Below are 17566 nucleotides of genomic sequence, written 5' to 3'. Positions count from 1 at the left end.
ATCAGGTACATTAAAATGTTGTTTTTACATTTTTTACATTTTATCCGTGTGCTTAGGTAAAAAAAAAAAAAAATGTTTTATAGTTAAATTGTTAATAATTTTGTTGTTTTTGTCATTTTTTAAATGTGTGTAGTTGTTATTGATTTTTATTTCAGTTTGAATTGTTTTAGTATATCATGTAAAACTAAATGAAAATGAAAAATGTTGCCTTGGCTTAAGTATTTTTTTTATTTTTTTTTATTTTTTTTATATTTATTTAAAAAAAGTTTGGCTGAAGTATTTATTTTTGTATTTTTATTTAATTTTTTTTTAAATTATTTTATTTAAAGTAGCTATTTTCACAGATAATAATAATATATAATAATAATAATTATTATTTTTATAATTGTTTTTGTTGTTGTAGTTACTTAATTTATTTGTCTGACTGGGTCAAAACTTTAAGGAAAGTCAGCTATTATGTTGCCATTTTATTTTGAGTTTTCTCATAGTTTTTTCTTTTTTTTTCTAAGAGTTGTAGGTGTTTTATTTGTGTCTGTATACCAGTATTATCAAACTACACAGTGATAAACACATCCTTTTAAAAGTTAAACATATAAACCACCAGATCATTATTTTAGTACTCGTCTTCATTATAAGTGAGACTTCAAATCAATTGATTTAAGACACGAGCGAGAGCAGGAGGTGATGTGCAAAGGTGGAGACTGATCGATGGCTTGTGACCTCCAGCGACACGGATGATGGATGACGGTGGAAGAGGAGAGAACGCGAGGGGCAAAAGCGTAGGATAGGGTTAAACTGTAAAACAACAAAAAGGTGTCTTAAATGTCTAAAACGGTGTTATTAAAATCCACACCTTCACCCGTCCTGAGGATAAAGAACAATAGTGTTGTCATTCATACAGTTAGCCCTCATAAACTCTTCACACATCCTCTATTGCTCGCTTAAATTGAGCCAAAGGAGACCAATTTCCCCTCTGCACACTCTGTAAACGTCAAAGTGAACAAACCCCCGGCTTCTGTAGACTTGTAAACGCTGCTGTGTTTTCTGCTGATTATGTGATTGCTAGTGACAGAAGGCACTTGTGAGATCCAGCTACAGCGCTGCTGCCATAAACAGCGTGTTTAGAGCAGATCAGCAATGAGCTTTGACAAGATAACAGTCCTTCAGTCATAAAACATTAGTTTTCTCATCGGCGTTGGAAGATTGAATTTGATTTACAGAGTTTGGTCATTGTGAGATCAGTTATGCTGCTGCTGTGTGGCATCTGAAAAACTTTGGGGGCGTAGAATAAACACAAGCTGTTATTCTGAAAATATATGGTACTTGTAGTCAAATTTGTTTTTATTAAAGCATTTTTTGGAGAGAAAATTGTATTAATATTTTTAGATTAGAACTATTCGCCAGTATATCAAAAATTACTAACCTTGCAAATTGACCATATGCACAACTTCTGCTGATCTTAAGAATTCTGACTTACAGTTACTTTCATTCAACCAGCAAGTTTTATTTTTGACCGGAAATGACACAGGCTTCTCCCAAAAGATAATAAGACCATGTACAAGAGGCATCATTGTGAAAAAAAATATTACTCATCTTTTATTCACCAAAAAGTGGCGTGTCCAAAATGATTCATACCCTTTTCAATAATCAATAGAAAAGCCTTTTTTTTGGCTTTTACAGCAATCAAACACTTCCTATAATTGCTGAGCAGCTTTTTGCATGTCTCCACTGGTATTTTGCCCATTCATCTTTAACTCTTTCAGGTTGGAGGTTCTCCTTGCCATCAGCCTGATCTTTAGCTCCTCCACAGATTCTCAATTGGATTTAAGTCAGGATTCTGGCTGGGCCACTGCAAAACGTTAATGTTTTGTCTGCTAACCATTTCTTCACCACTTTTGCTGTGTGTTTTGAGTCGTTGTGCTGAAATGTCCACTGGTGCCCAAGGCCAAGTTTCTCTGCAGACTGCCTGATGTTGTTGTTGAGAATTTTGATGTATTGCTCCTTTTTCATGGTGCCATTTACTGTGATTAGGTTCCCTGGTCCACCGGCTGAAAAACACCCCCAAAACATTCGGTTCCCACCACCATGTTTGACAGTGGGGATGGTGTTCTTAGGGTTGAAGGCTTCTCCTTTTTTACACCAAATGAAGGCTACATCGTTGTGGCCAAACAATTAAATTTTTGTTTCATCTGACCATAAAACAGAAGACCAGAAGTCGTCTTTGTCCAGATGAGCATTTGCAAAGGCCAAGCAGGCTTTTGTGTGCTTTATCTGGAGAAGTGGTGTCCTCCTTGGTCTGCCTTGAGATGTTGCCACCAGCAGAGCCCAGATTCATCAGGATGGTCTTGGTGGTGATCCTTGCATTCTTTTTGACCTCTCTCACTATCCTCCTGGCCAGCACAGGTGTCACTTCTGGCTTCCGACCACATCCCTTGAGATTTTTCACAGTGCGTAACGTCTTGTATTTTTTAATAATACTTTGCACTGTAGCCACTGGAACTTCAACACATTTAGATATGGTCTTATAGCCCTTTCCTGACTTGTGAGCAGTCATAGGTCCTCAGTGAGCTCCTTTGTCTTAGCCATGACTGTCCACAAACCAACAGCAGAGAGCTTCTGTTTTTCACCTGTTGAGTTGATTAAAACAGCTGTTCCCAATGAATCAGGGTAATTAGGATGCTTTAGAACAGCATGGACTATTTGGAATGGTACAGAACTTTGGATTTTCCCATAGACTGTGACAGTTTGCAAAGGGTAAGAATAATTTTGGACATGCCACTTTTTGTTCAAATGTAAATAAAAGCTTTTTCTCAACTTATGATAAGAACGAGGCAGTAGAGCAGTCTCAAGAGTGTCCACCTATATATAGCACATATAAAATGAACTTCAGAAGTTTAGGAGCTGCTTATCATTATGTGGTGCATAAAACAAGATACTCGCGGAGGATTATTGTTTCGCTATTTGCATGAGTCGTGCTTCGGCTCTGCGCTCTTCTGTGCAGATGAATCTGATTAAAGCATGCTGGCTGTGTGTCTGTATTTACAATTCACCCTCTAAATCAATCAATCAATAAATAAACAAATGAAAGACAGATATCCGAAAACATAAGTAGCGTATATGCCAATTTTCTTTTAATTTATTAGCCTACTAATCATATCATATCAATAATTATTTTTAAATTGCTTATTGATACATTTCTGATGCCTCTACACTGTAAAAAGTTTTCACCAGTTTCAACTTAAAAACTGAAGTTTAGCAGCTGACTTAAAATGTTAAGTTAAATCAACTGAAGTCATTTAAACTCACAAGTTAAATCAACTATTTTTTTATGTAATTAAATGTAATTTCATTCCTAAGCAATAGTTGAGTTAAATAAAACTGGGTTAAACAATTGAGTCAAAGCAACCCAATCCCTGGGTTTGTCCATATTTGTTTTTTAACCCCACATTTTTTTTTAAAAGTGTACTATTGAACTGAATTTTAAGTCTTGTTTTGTACATAATTCATTGAAAGGGTCAAGTTGTGCATTTGTTTGCATGCTTGATCAATCTGTTAGCCTGTTCCATGAACACTGTTTTGTTCAATTTGTCTAGTTAAGCTGACAGGAGAATTTTCTAACATATGTTAGCAGTGGTATGTATATATACAGTCTGTCAGTAGCTCAACTCTTGCCTTTAAGTCTGCATCCGTAAAGGTCACGCTCTCATGTCAGAGTTCCTGCAACCGACTTCTTACCTTCAGCGTCCACACATGTCTGTAATTACACCCCAATTGCTTCCCCAAACTTTACGTGTGTGTGTGCACGTGTATTTCCCTTTGCTTTCAAAGCAGGTGTGTGAATCTAAACAGCATTTCTCAAGCATTGAAGCTCCGTTGACTTTTCATCTTTTCAACATGTTTCCACCTTGACAGTTCCCAAACGAATGGAACGTAAACAAACTCCTCACACTTCACTGAATTTGAAGGCTGAGTACAATGGAAGCGTAAGGCAATAAGTTTCTCTGTAAATTCTAACTTGAGTTATATTCAAGAAAGCTGTGTTGAAACAACGAAGCCTCTTAATAAGCGTAAGAAGTGGCAATCCTAAAGAAAAAAAAAAAAAAAAAAAAAAATGGAAATTCCCCACTTGAACGTCTTTATCCATGCAATAAGGGTGAAAGAGGACACAAAGTACCATAAACATGTGTTTTTAAATATTCCAAGTCTAAAGTCATCGACAGTGTTGGGGAAAGTTAAGAAATACATTACAATTTTGAGTAACTCCCTAAAAAAGTAATCAATTAAGTCAATTAGTTACTTTTAATGGAAATCAATGCGTTATGTTACTTCTGCGTTACTTTTTAAATCTGGGCAGGGTTTGTTTTTAATATAAAATGTTCTATTTTTGCCAAATGTAAAAGCTTTTTCACACCAAAAGTCTCAGGCTTAGAGAAAAGTAAATTCACGTCTGTAGAGTAGGGCTGTAACGAATCTATTCGAGTATTTGATTTTTAAAAAATCCTCGATTGCATTTTGCCCGTGTCGTGTAATCGGCAAAATACCAGAAGTGGTGCATTCCACGTATTAAACCAATTCAAAACTATAATAAAGCATAATGCTATTAAAAATTCACAAATGCTACAATTAAATATATATATATATATATATATATATATATATATATATATATATATATATATGTGTGTGTGTGTGTGTGTGTGCGAGGAAGGTTTAAAATATGCGCTTTAATCAATTACGTGCATGTAGGTTATTTATGTGTCTCAGAACGGCTCCATTCACAGTAAATGTTGCTAAACAAGAACAGTTATTATTTACACGTGTGAAGCATCTCAAACTCTATCTCTGCATGTAATTGAGTTTTGGTTTAACGTTTATCTGGAAACCCAATGTGTGCTTTTTCATCAGATTTGTAAGGTATATCATTTATAACCCTACGCAAACACAGGAGAATACATCAGTACATCTCTATAAGCTAACTGTTCGTCGCAATTTCAAAATAAATTTTAACCCTTGGCCTGAGTTTAAACATTTTGATGTTCACATATTCAACAAATTACAGTGGCAGCATTTCTGTCGTAATGAAATGGCCAAATATTAAAGATTACGTGAACATTTGAAGTAAATGTTTGTTGAGTCAATATAAAGCAAGGATTAAACAAATATTAAAGTTTATAAAAACAATCGTCAAGCCGTTGGCATTTGTTATAATGCACAATGTACATTAGCTTTACTGTTTATAATACATTATGTATTTAAACAGCGTCACACATGCGGAGATGAGACGAGGAGCCAGGGAAAGTATGAGGAGACCGGGGTAGAAAACAAAACACTGATTTATTAAACCAACGAACAAAAGGCCAGGGATAAACAAACACATCAAAACTTCAAACAAAAACCGAGGAGCAGGACAAAACAAGTATTTATACACTAAGACAGGGGAGTGGCTACAAACGAGCAAACGAGGGGAAGTACAAATATGGGCAAGGGCTGAACCAAACTAACATGAACCAAAAGGGGGAAACAAGGACTAAACCATTACTACTACAAACATAGGGAGAAAAACACTGGGAAGAAAGGACAGAAAAGACTAAATCCTGACCAACAGTCATTTTAAAGGCTATTGTTAACTTAGGTCTATTTAATTATTACAAACAATTTATATAATTATCAGATGTAACAATTGATCCACTGAGGCGGCGAGATGTGCAGAACCCATGTGCAGTTTATTTACAGTGACAAGAAATCCATAATCCAAACGACAAACATTATCCAAACAATGACTTGACTTGACTTGACTTGACTTGACTTGACTTGACTTGACTTGACTTGACTTGACTTGACTTGACTTGACTTGACTTGACGTTGAACTTGGCATAAACTTGAAACAACTCACCAACAGCAGGTTACAACATTAATACGCGACAAGGACCATTAAAACACAAGGGCTATTTATACAGACAATGAGGGACACATGACAAGAATGAACCAATGAAAAACAAGGAACAAGACCATAGCAACAAAGACAACCAATCAGAACAAGACACATGGAACAAAGGGACCAATAAGGAATACACAAGGGCAAGGGAAGCAAGACACAACAGCATGAACCAAATACAAATTAAAAGACATGAAAACATGAACATGAAACAAAACCCAAAACACCCGTTACATCTGATTACTCGATCAATTTACCAAAATAATCGATAGCGGCAGCCCTGCTGTAGAGTAGACTGCAGATGAAAAAATGTCAACTCCTCAGCAAAAAAGGAAAACAAATGTTAGATTATCTTGAGTAATTTTTGCTTATTAGTATGGATGAATTGGATCATCGAAGGTCGGCAGCAAAGACATCGGTTAATAAAATGGCTTTGAATACATCCTTTGAATACAAAGGATATTTGTGTTATTTAACGTATTTAATTATTGCAGGTTTGTTTATTCATTTTGAGGAATGCTGTATCTGTTTTTTAGTGAGTGAGATGAATTAATGCATGTTCACATTTATTCTAGAACTAAAGTAACATTTAAAGTAACAATTTCTCTCAACATGGGGACCGGAGAGCTTTTAATCAATAAATGGGGGATACAAGTAACTGGCGTTACTTATTTGAAAAAGTAACTCAATTAAAAAGTAATGTGTTACTTTACTAGTTAGTTGGGAAAAAGTAATATTATTGCATAACTTGCGTTACTTGTAGTGTGTTACCCCCAACATCGGTCATCAACCAAAAATAGAAATGAGTTTCTTCTTAAATGATCTGCTGGCTCTCAGCCAGCCTAATTTGACTGCAGTAGAAGTGGAAACACTCGAGGGCATGCGCTGCGCTTTCGAACTCCTCCGCCCGGGTCGAGCCGGGCGCGCAATCACTCGCTCGCTCTCGCAGCGTGAGAAAGCCATTCTTCACCTGTCAGCTCGTGTTTGGGTCACGGAAAAACAACAGAGCGAAATGAAAGAGAGAGAAGAAGCAGAACGGAATGGAAGAACATCTCATGCTCATCCGGATTTTAAGGAACCGCTACAGTTCATTAGTTTACGTTGAGGATTCTTGGAACTTTTTAAAAGCCTCCAAAAATAGGCCCGGCCATGTGCGTGTGTGGAGACAGATCTGATACTGTAATCTCTGACACTAAAAGCTTTTTATTTACCTCTCGCTCATACGTTCACAGACAGACGTCTCTGTGTTCATCAAACTCTGAGTGTCCTTTATGTTACAGTTGAGTTCAGATTCCCATACTATCACCTATTCCCCTCACACGCTCAAACACACAAACACATGCTAACCGGATTTTTCTTCTGAGAAACTGCCAGCATGCGTTTCGAACCAAGCTATTGGCTATTAAACTAATTCTATCATCCAGTTTATCTTCATTTAGAACTGTAGCTCTGTTCCAAATCCTACAGCATTATGTCCAAAAAGCCAGTCTCCAAATGCTTTTCAACAAGCTCAGTGGGAAAACTCATTTTCTGACTAACTTGAGTCTTTGCTGACAACTTTATTGCATTTTCAGGAATTGTTTTCATTTTTTTATTTTGCAGGTAATTGAATAATATATTTAGGGAAAATGAATGCATTCAGGTTCAATGAGAAATTCGAATTGACTTATGAAAATTAAGTTGATAAAGTGTAATTAAGTTTAAAATTACTTCAGTTATAACACCTAAAAAATTAAGTTGATCCAACTGTTCAACTGTTCAAATATTAAGATTAAATGAACTAAAATTATGTAAGTGTGATTGACCTAGAAAAATAAGTTGAAAAAATTAACATTTTTAGGTTTTACCAATTAAAGTAATTTAAGTTGATCCAACTGTTCACTTTTTACAGTGTAGGAAAATTAAATTGATAAAATGTAATTAAGTTGAAAAACTTTTTAAAATTACTTTTACTGGTAACACCTAAAAAATTAAGTTGATCCAATTGTTTACTTACACAGTTGAATTAAGTTAGTCTAATGTAAATATTAGTATTGAATGAACTAAAAATTATGTAAGTGTAATTGACCTAATGAAATAAGTAAAAAAATTTACATTTTTAGAAATAATTTCTTTAAGTTGATCCAACTGTTCACTTTTACAGTGTAGTAATATGCATGTTTTGGACAACCGTAAAGGTGATTTTCTCAATATTTTTTGATATTTTGCACCACAGTGGAGAAAAGCGTTGATTATAAATATATTTTCCTAAAGATACCATTAAGTATTTAGCCTAATTAGCTATTTGTGATCCTGTATGACAAAACCAGTCTTAGGTAGCACGGATATATTTGTAGCAATAGCTAAAAATACATTGTATTGGTCAAAATAATCGATTTTTCTTTTATGCCAAAAATCATTTGAATGTCAAGTAAAGATCATGTTCCAAGATTTTTCTAAATTTCTTACCGTAAATATATGACAACTTTATTGCATTTTCAGGGGGAAAAAAGTTTTATTTGCAGGTAATTGATCGATTTTCTCAATATTTTGGATTTTTTGCACCCTCAGATTTCACATTTTCAAATAATATTGTCCATTCCTAACAAATCATACATCAATGAAAGCTAACTGTGCAACTAAAGATAACTAACTATATCTAAGTAAGGTTAACTATTGGATTTTACAGTGTAGAATGACCCATAAGCCTAAGAATGTAATTTAGGACGTTTTGCCAGTGCTAGAATATTTTCCTGGAGAGCTCTATTAAGCATCTGTGCAAGTGTTATAAGCCAGTTAGCTGCCATTTTCCATTGACCTTAAATGTGAAACATATCTCAATTAAAGGGGTCATGAAATGCATTTTCATATATTTCTGTTATGTTTTTCAAGGTTATTCTATGTAAATGTCTTGATGGATGTGGGTAAAAAAAAGGCTTTATTGTTAATCTATTTATATACTTTTTAACCTCAAATGCTGGTCTTGTGTAGCTTGGCAAAATGAGCGTTTGAGATTAAAAAGTATATAAATTGTAAAATGTTTTTAGAAAATAACCAATCGTTTCGCTACATAAGACCTTTCTTCCTCAGCTGGGATCATTTAGAGCCATTTGAAGCTGCATTTTGGAAGTTCAAACTCGGGGGCACCATAGAAGTTCATTAAATGGAGAGAAATCCTGAAACGTTTTCCTCAAAAAACACCATTTCTTTACAACTGAAGAAAGAAAGATCTTGGATGACAAGGGGCTGAGTACATTATCTGTACATTTTTGTGGGTCTTGGTCATAAAAGTGCTCTTTCCAATATGCTCACTGTCACCAAAATTCATTTTACATTGAAAAAGAAATAGGTACTGCTAATTTTGCCAGCAGCATTAAAGGAGTTGTTTACTTTCAGAACAAAAAATTTACAGATAATGTACTCACCGCCTTGTCATACAAGATGTTTATGTCTTTCTTTCCTCAGCCGTAAGGAAATTATGTTTTTTGAGGAAAACATTTCAGGATTTCTCTCCATATAATGGACTTCTATGGTGCCCCGAGTTTGAACTTCCAAAATGCAGCTTCAAAGCTCTCGAAATGATCACAGTCGAGGAAAAAGGGGTCTTGCATCTAGCAAAAATGGTTATTTTCTAAAATAAAATTACTATTTATATACTTTTTAACTTCAAAAGCTCGTCTTGTCTAGCTCGGCAAGACTAGAGTTTGAGATTAAAAATTATATAAGTTGTAAATGTTTTTAGAAAATAACCCATCATTTTGCTAGATGCAAGACCCTTTTTTCCTCGACTGTGATCATTTAGAGAGCTTTGAAGCTGCATTTTGGAAGTTCAAACTCGGGTCACCATTGAAGTTCATTATATGGAGAGAAATCCTGAAATGTTTTCCTCAAAAAACATAATTTCTCTACAACCGAAGAAAGAAAGACATAAACATCTTGTATGACAAGGGGGTGAGTGCATTATCTGTCAATTCTTGTTCTAAAAGTGAACTACTCCTTTAACGCTGCCTTTTGGACTCTAAAAGTATTTTTGGTAACACTTTAAAATAGTTAACACTTATTCACTATTAACTACGACTTTTACTTCGATCAATTCCTAATTTGTTGCTTATTATAGCTAGTAAGGTAGTTGTTAAGTTTAGGATTAGTGATGTAGAATAAGGCATTAATATGTGCTTAATAATATTCTAGTAATATGCATGCTAATGAACAACTAGTTAAGAGAATCTTTAGAGTATTTTTGTATATTTAATGTCAGATTTTCAGGGAAATATGAAAACAATAACAAGCGCAGAGGGATATGCTAACACATAGCTTTCTCCAGATATTACAGACCAATTGTGACCCTGGACCACAAAACCAGTCTTAAGTCGCTGGGGTATATTTGTAGCAATAGCCAAAAATACATTGAATGGGTCAAAATCATTGATTTATGTCAAAAATCATTAGGAAATTAAGTAAAGATCATGTTCCATGAACATTTTTTAGTAAAATTCCTACTGTAAACCTATCAAAATGTAATTTTTGATTAGTAATATGCATTGTTAAGAACTTAATTTGGACAACTTTAAAGGTGATTTTCTCAGTATTTTGATTTTTTGCACCCTCAGATTCCAGATTTTCAAATAGTTGTATCTCGACCAAATATTGTCCTATCCTAACAAACCATACATCAAGAGAAAGCTTATTCATATGTTGTATATATATCTCAGTTTTGTAAAATTGAACCTTATGACTGGTTTTGTGGTCCAGGGTCACAATTTGTATGTAGAGCATTTGAAATTAGTCACTTCTAAGGTAAGATGCTTTCTATGTAGGCGACCGACATTAGGTGCAACTTTATACACACATAGTTGACTCATTCACCTACATTCACACACGCATGCTACAGCAAACTCTCTGTAGGCGATCCAAAACAATCACCCATAATCTTTTCTGAAAGCATGTTGGATAACAGTAAAACATGCCACGGTACATTAAAGTCTGTTTTTCCTCGAGGGCAACACTCACACAACATAAATGCACGGTGATTGTGGTTACCGACGCTTATCTGGGAGGATCAATTGATTAGGCAATAAATCAGTCAACCTGTGCCCTAGGTTTCCCCCGCACCGAGCGGTTTCGGAGAGTCAGCCCAGCCCTGCAGCCAAAGAAGCAGCGTGGCGCGGCGCGGCGGGGGCGCGCAGGCGCGGCAGGTGGGTGCCGAGAGTGAGCAGGAAGGGCTGGGCCACAGGTGAGAGAGAAAGACAAAGCAGCGAGGAGAAAGAACGCCAAGACTTGAGGAGGAGGCAGATACAGAAAAAGAGAGGGAGAGAAACACAGAGAGAAACAGGAATGCAGAAACTCCCTAGGCAGCGGCGCAATCCTCTGGAGAGAGAAAAAAGGAATTTTTATGTGCTGCAGGTGATCTCGACATGGAGAGAGAGAGAGGGAAAGAAAAAGAGAGGGGGTGCCGGACAGTGATGGACCGAATGGGAGCGATAAAGACTCACTAAATAGGCTGCTGCTGATGAACTGGTGACAGATGACTGATTTATTGTGTGATTGGCAGGAGAGACTCGCGCTCTGCTGCACATATGGCAGAAAGATCCGTGGCACGAGATGTGAGAGGGGCTTTTTAAAGTAAAACAAATAAAACTACTTTACAGTCGCACAGATGCATAAACAGTCACACAGTCGGGCTGATTCAGAAAAGCGACACGTGATGACACACGCGCACGCGCGCAGAGGCGCACAATGCTGCCTTTGTTGCTGATGTGTGGTCATCCATTTAGGGGCCGAAGCAGACTGGACTCTGCATTACGCATTTCGCTGAGTCTTTGACCATGTGTTTGTGTGACTCTGAGAGTTTGTTCCCCCTCACTTAACTCATCTTTTCCCGTAATTTGTGATAATTGCATATAAAGAACGTGTCACACCCCTGTGATTGTGTGTGTGTGTGTGTGATTGTGTGTGTGTGTGTGTGTGTGTGTAGGTGGGTGTGGTGCCGTGATAACTGCAGTGCAGGTGTGTTGCTCAAAGGGAAACACAAATTCTCATTGATCCTTAATTTTACCCCAAACATAGCCTGAGGAAAAGAAACAATAAGCACCTGAACGTTGGTTCATTTCAATGCTGGCTGATTGTGTTTGTACTGCGATGTTTACCCATGTGAAAATAAAGTGTACTTGAGTGCACCAAAAAAAAAAAAAAAAAAAAAAAAAAATCGTATCTTTTGTGCTAAATATAATTGTAAAAATGATACACTATAAATACACTAGTTAAAAGTATAGTTTTACTTTAGTAGTACGTTTGTAGTAGTGCAATTGTAAAAGTATACTAAATAAAACTGTTATTTAAATATATTTGTAGTACATAGCAACAGTGTACTACTGCAAAAATAATTTTTTAGTGTATTTCTTAAAAATTAGTTCAATGTTAGAACACTTGTAGATTGTAACCCTTAGTTTAAATTAAATTGATTTTACTTAAAATATATTAATGTAATAGTTAAAATTACATTTTCCAAAATATGCTACTTAAGTGGACTTAATATTAATACACTAATTAGCACTAACATTTAAATATATTTTAAGTGTAGTCAGATAAATCAGAATTAAATTGATTTTAATTAAAATATATAAGTAATGTAATAGTTAAAATGGCATTTTCCAAAATATGCTACTTAAGTGGACTTAAATTTAATACACTAATTAGTACTACACTTACATTGAATTTAAGTATAGACAGATAAATTAGTGTTAATATGTGTTGTACCAAAATGCACATTTTAACATTGCTGAGATAGTATGTTAAAAGCACATTTTAGTCCACCTTCATAGTGTCTCAAAATAGCACAGTTGAGTACATTTAGATGATCTTAAGTTTATCTTAAGAAGTACTAAAGAATAACTTTTAGTATATTAAGTACAAAATTAGTTCGTGAAAATAGAGCACTTTAAGTACATTATAGGGAAGTGCACTAAGTGCACTTAAATAAATAGTATTTTAGTGCACTTCTTTTTCATCTGGGTATGCCATAGGCGTCTGTATGAAATGTGACATTTTGTTTTTATCTAGTCGTGTGTGTGTGTGTGTTGGTGTATCCTGCTTGTATTTTGCAGACAGATACCTGAAAGTAAACTTAACTTGATAAAAACTTTTTTTTGAAAACATAAAAAGTCTATAAACAAAGTAAAAAGGAGTAGGGTTTCTGACTATATCAAAACAATAGAAGTCTATGCAAACGTGTGTGAATGTGTGTGTGTCAGTAGGTGAGCACTAGGGAAGAGGAGAGGCGTGAGAGAGAGAGAGAGAGATAGAAGGGAAGAGAGGGATGAGAGGATGTGGGATTACATGAAAGAACGGAGTGGTCATAAATTTAGCTCAGACAGACGAATAAAACTCTCGCTATCCTCCCAGTCCCTCTGGTTTTTCCTCAAGGGGTAAGAGTACACACACACACACACACACACACACACACACACACACACACACACACACACACACACACACACACACATATACACACACACCCATAGTGTAGCTAGTAAAGATCTTTTGTACTCTGCAAAAAAGGGACATCATACAGATAAAACCCAGAGAAATAAATAGTATTCAATAAATATAACAGACATATACACACATACAGAAATCACTGTACAGACTGTACACAAACACTCATATTTATACACCCTCTCATAATCCCTTGAGTAAAAACAAAACCGGAAACGGAACTGTGGTGGTACCATGGTAAACTGAATAGTAAAACTATAGTACTTTGATATATGATTACCATATTTATATATAGTTGCATTTATGTGACCCTGGACCACAAATCCAGTCATAAGGGTATTTTTTATTGATATTTATACATCATCTGAACGCTGAATAAATAATTAAAATCTAAAATCTGAGGGTGCAAAAAATCTAAACATTGAGAAAATTGCTTTAAAGTTGTCCAAATTAATTCTTAGCAATGCATATTATTAATCAAAAATTAAGTTTTGATATATTTGCAGTAGGAAATTCACTAAAGATCTTAATGGAACATGATCTTAATATGATTTTTGACATAAAAGAAAATTTGTTAATTTTGAGCCATACAATGTATTTTTTGGCTATAGCTACAAATATACCTGTGCTACTTTAAGACTGGTTTTGTGGTCCAGGCTCAGATATTATCTCCAAGGTACAGTACATTAAAGAAATACCATGGTATATCATTTCAAAAAACTCATCTGCTGTGAAACTATGTTCAAAAACACAATAATGCCTTGAAACTTTGATATATACCATGGTACTAAAATTACAGGCAAGAATACTATGGTCAGTGTAAAAGTAATGCATTACAATATTGCGTTACGTCCTAAATAAGTAACTAATTACATTACATAGTTACTTTTTATCCTTTTGCGTTATTTTTTGTGATTGTTTTTTTTTTATGAAAAAAATATTTTTGGCCAATTCGTCAATAAAAAATAAATGTGATTTTTATCTAAAGTCAAAGATCTGCAGCAAAGAAGTTGATTAATAAATTGGGATTAAATAGATATATAAGGATATTTGCATTATTTAATGTTTTTAATTTCAACATGGGGACAGGAGAGCTATCAGTCAATAAATGGGAAAACAAAGTAACTGGCATTACTTATTTTAGAAAAGCAACTCAGAGATTTCTTCTAAATTAAAAAAAGTAATGCATTACTTTAATAGTTACTTGAAAAAAAGTAATCCGATTACGTAATTTGCGTTACTTGTAATGCATTACCCCCAACACTTACCATGATACATTAACAAAACATTGTGTTATTATGGTACTTTGTGTGTGTGTGTGTGTGTGTGTGTGTGTGTGTGTTTTAAATCACATTCTTGGAGGTACACTGAAGTTTCAAGTAAATACCTCAGTATATTATTACATACTGTGGTATTTATGTGACACCCCAATAAATCTTCAAGAACACTGCTATCATGTTAAAAACATGGGAATATGGTTCTGAATCCTTACCATATTCACATACCACATTATTTGCATGTTATCCAAACTACTTTCCTACTATTACCATGGTACCATATCTAAAAACATGAAACTCTGATTACATTGTAAAAAAACAACAACCTAAAACAACATAATATTACGACAGTGCCATGCCCAAAAACATAGTAATGCCATAGTACTTAGTACATAGTGACCTTATTCACACACCATGGTATTTACTGTACACAGTACTCAGTGTTTGTAGAAAAATACCATGGTATTACTATTGTACATTTCCAGAAAGCACATCCAGATAAACATATGATAAAGTTTCTGTCTGATACACTATCACATGTTTCCTTTTCTGTTCATACACACGCCATCTGAACATCAGATCCGTGCATCTGTTTCCAAATGTGTAGGTGTGTGTGTGTTTGCGTGTGCTGGAAAAAGACGAGTCAGTTTCAGTGAGGCATTACTGACTCAGATTGTGAGGCAGCAAAAAAAACTCTCCATTGTTTTCTTGATTGTGCCACATTTCCTCTGGTTTTCGCCCGTTGACCCTTTCACTACTGCATGACGCCGAGCATGATTCACTTTCCTTCTGCTGAATCACGTCTGGCGCTCTCAATGAGCGCTCTCTTCCCTTTGTCCGTGACGTACTGGCGGCTCTTTTCTGTTTGGTGATTTAGTGCAAAGCGTGACCATCTGAGATCCTTAGATCTTCATCCACAGAGCGTGAATCAGTCTGTTTCGCACACACTTCCGCTCCACGCCGAAACCTAGCGAGCTGATCTCCCCACGTAGATTTCACAACGACTTCAAACCAATATAAAACTGCTTGGTTTGAAAGTGACTTCTGTGTGAGTTGGGCATCCATGTCTGTAACCAGGGTTTGAATTAGCGAGTGTTAAGAATTGTGTTATAATAACACAGATCTACATTTTTGGACACAAAACAGATGTTGTCTCTGTTTTGGAGGAATTAAATCTTTAACTTTAATTAGGATCTTATTTATAGTATCAAAGTTTGTTTATGCTTTACTATAGGTTAGGGGTGGATCATTTTATGACTTGTTTATTATCCATGCAACAATACTTATTACTGTAATAGTTTACATTAGTAAGCATTGCTGTATGATAAGAACTTTGTTTATTGCTCTTATGAACGTTTCAGCATGACTTTGCAAAACTAATAAAACTGAATGAAATGGCTGTTTTTTTGGCATATTTCATTCTGTAACCTATATATATATATATATATATATATATATATATATATATATATATATATATAGCATTGCTACTAGGGATGTAACAATATCAAAACCTCACGGTAATATTGCGATATGAAGTTCACGATGTGATATTTTAAAAAAAGCAAATATAGAATTGGGATAAAAATGTACATTTTGTTAATTGTTAAAGGTAAATTCTTCTATCTAATGCACTTTAATAGTTCTAAATAAAGATCTCCAACCCATGTTCTTAACTAAGAAAATTTAAATCAGAAAAAAGTGAATTGACTTGTATCTGAACTTTAAAGGGGACTCAACCCTCTTTTTAATTGTGATATACTGTCTCAGTCTAAATTACATTTACACTGGCGTCTTTGGAAGCCAAATTAATTAGAATATAATAATAATAATAATAATAATAACATCAACAACAATGGCAGAAATAGCCATATATTGTAAAACAATTGCAATGTAAAATACACGATAATAAATATTTCATAGGTATATATTTTTTTACTTCTAATTTCTACACTTGAAAGAGATATTTTGAATTTGGACTGCATTTAAACCGCTCGCTGTCAACATTTCAAACTGAACTTTTAAGCTTTTATTTTGACAGAAACGGCAGTAGAGCTTTTTTATTTTGAAGGAAGACTCCAGCTTCAGTGAAAACAGGCTTACAAAAACATGTCTCACTACAAATCTAGTAAAATTTCTGTTATTATCTGCTATGGGGGAAAAAAGCATAACTAGTGGCCATTGCGTTCTCAAACGTGCTAAACTCACAGTGCATGCATTCACTGTGAACTAAGCCGTTCTAAAGTGCGGAAAACACCGGATCACGAACTGATCACCTAAATGACATGCATGCTTCACCTTAAAATGCACAGCGAAAACAGACTTGATGAAGGGATTAAGCCATATTGTACTTTCAGTTTTAGTTTGTCAGGCATAATGGCCCAAAACACAACTTTAAAGACTGTTTATGTTCGAATAAGTTCACTTATAAACTTCACTTTTTTGCCTAGAAGACCGCTTCATATATATTGTTACATCCCTAATTGCTACCATTTGTTACAGATAATATCATGAAGTTCATAAAGTTTGTTTTATCAAATATGGTATCCTATTAGCAATGTGGAAACATGCCAGTTTTTTGATTACTGTCAGTTTAAGTGCCAGCGATGCAGTGTTGACAGGTATTGCTACAGAAGCAAACAAAAACAAGCCACCCAAAAATAGAATAAACCAAAATAAGATCAAGATAAAGATATCGCTAACCCTATTTTTCCACTTCATTAACTTTCTAAAGCATCACGTTAAGTGGAAGAGCAAGTCTAATGATGCTTATAATAACTGGATCTGGCAACAACTGTGCCCGATCCCTCACTCACATGAATCTATCTCCATCATTTTCACACCACAGATGCTGAACAATCTGAGCCATTCTGAGATGTGG

This window comes from Garra rufa, chromosome 16 (assembly GCF_049309525.1).
Source record: "Garra rufa chromosome 16, GarRuf1.0, whole genome shotgun sequence".
In the NCBI taxonomy this organism is placed as follows: Eukaryota; Metazoa; Chordata; class Actinopteri; order Cypriniformes; family Cyprinidae; genus Garra; species Garra rufa.
Note: the sequence above shows the minus strand (reverse complement) of the source record.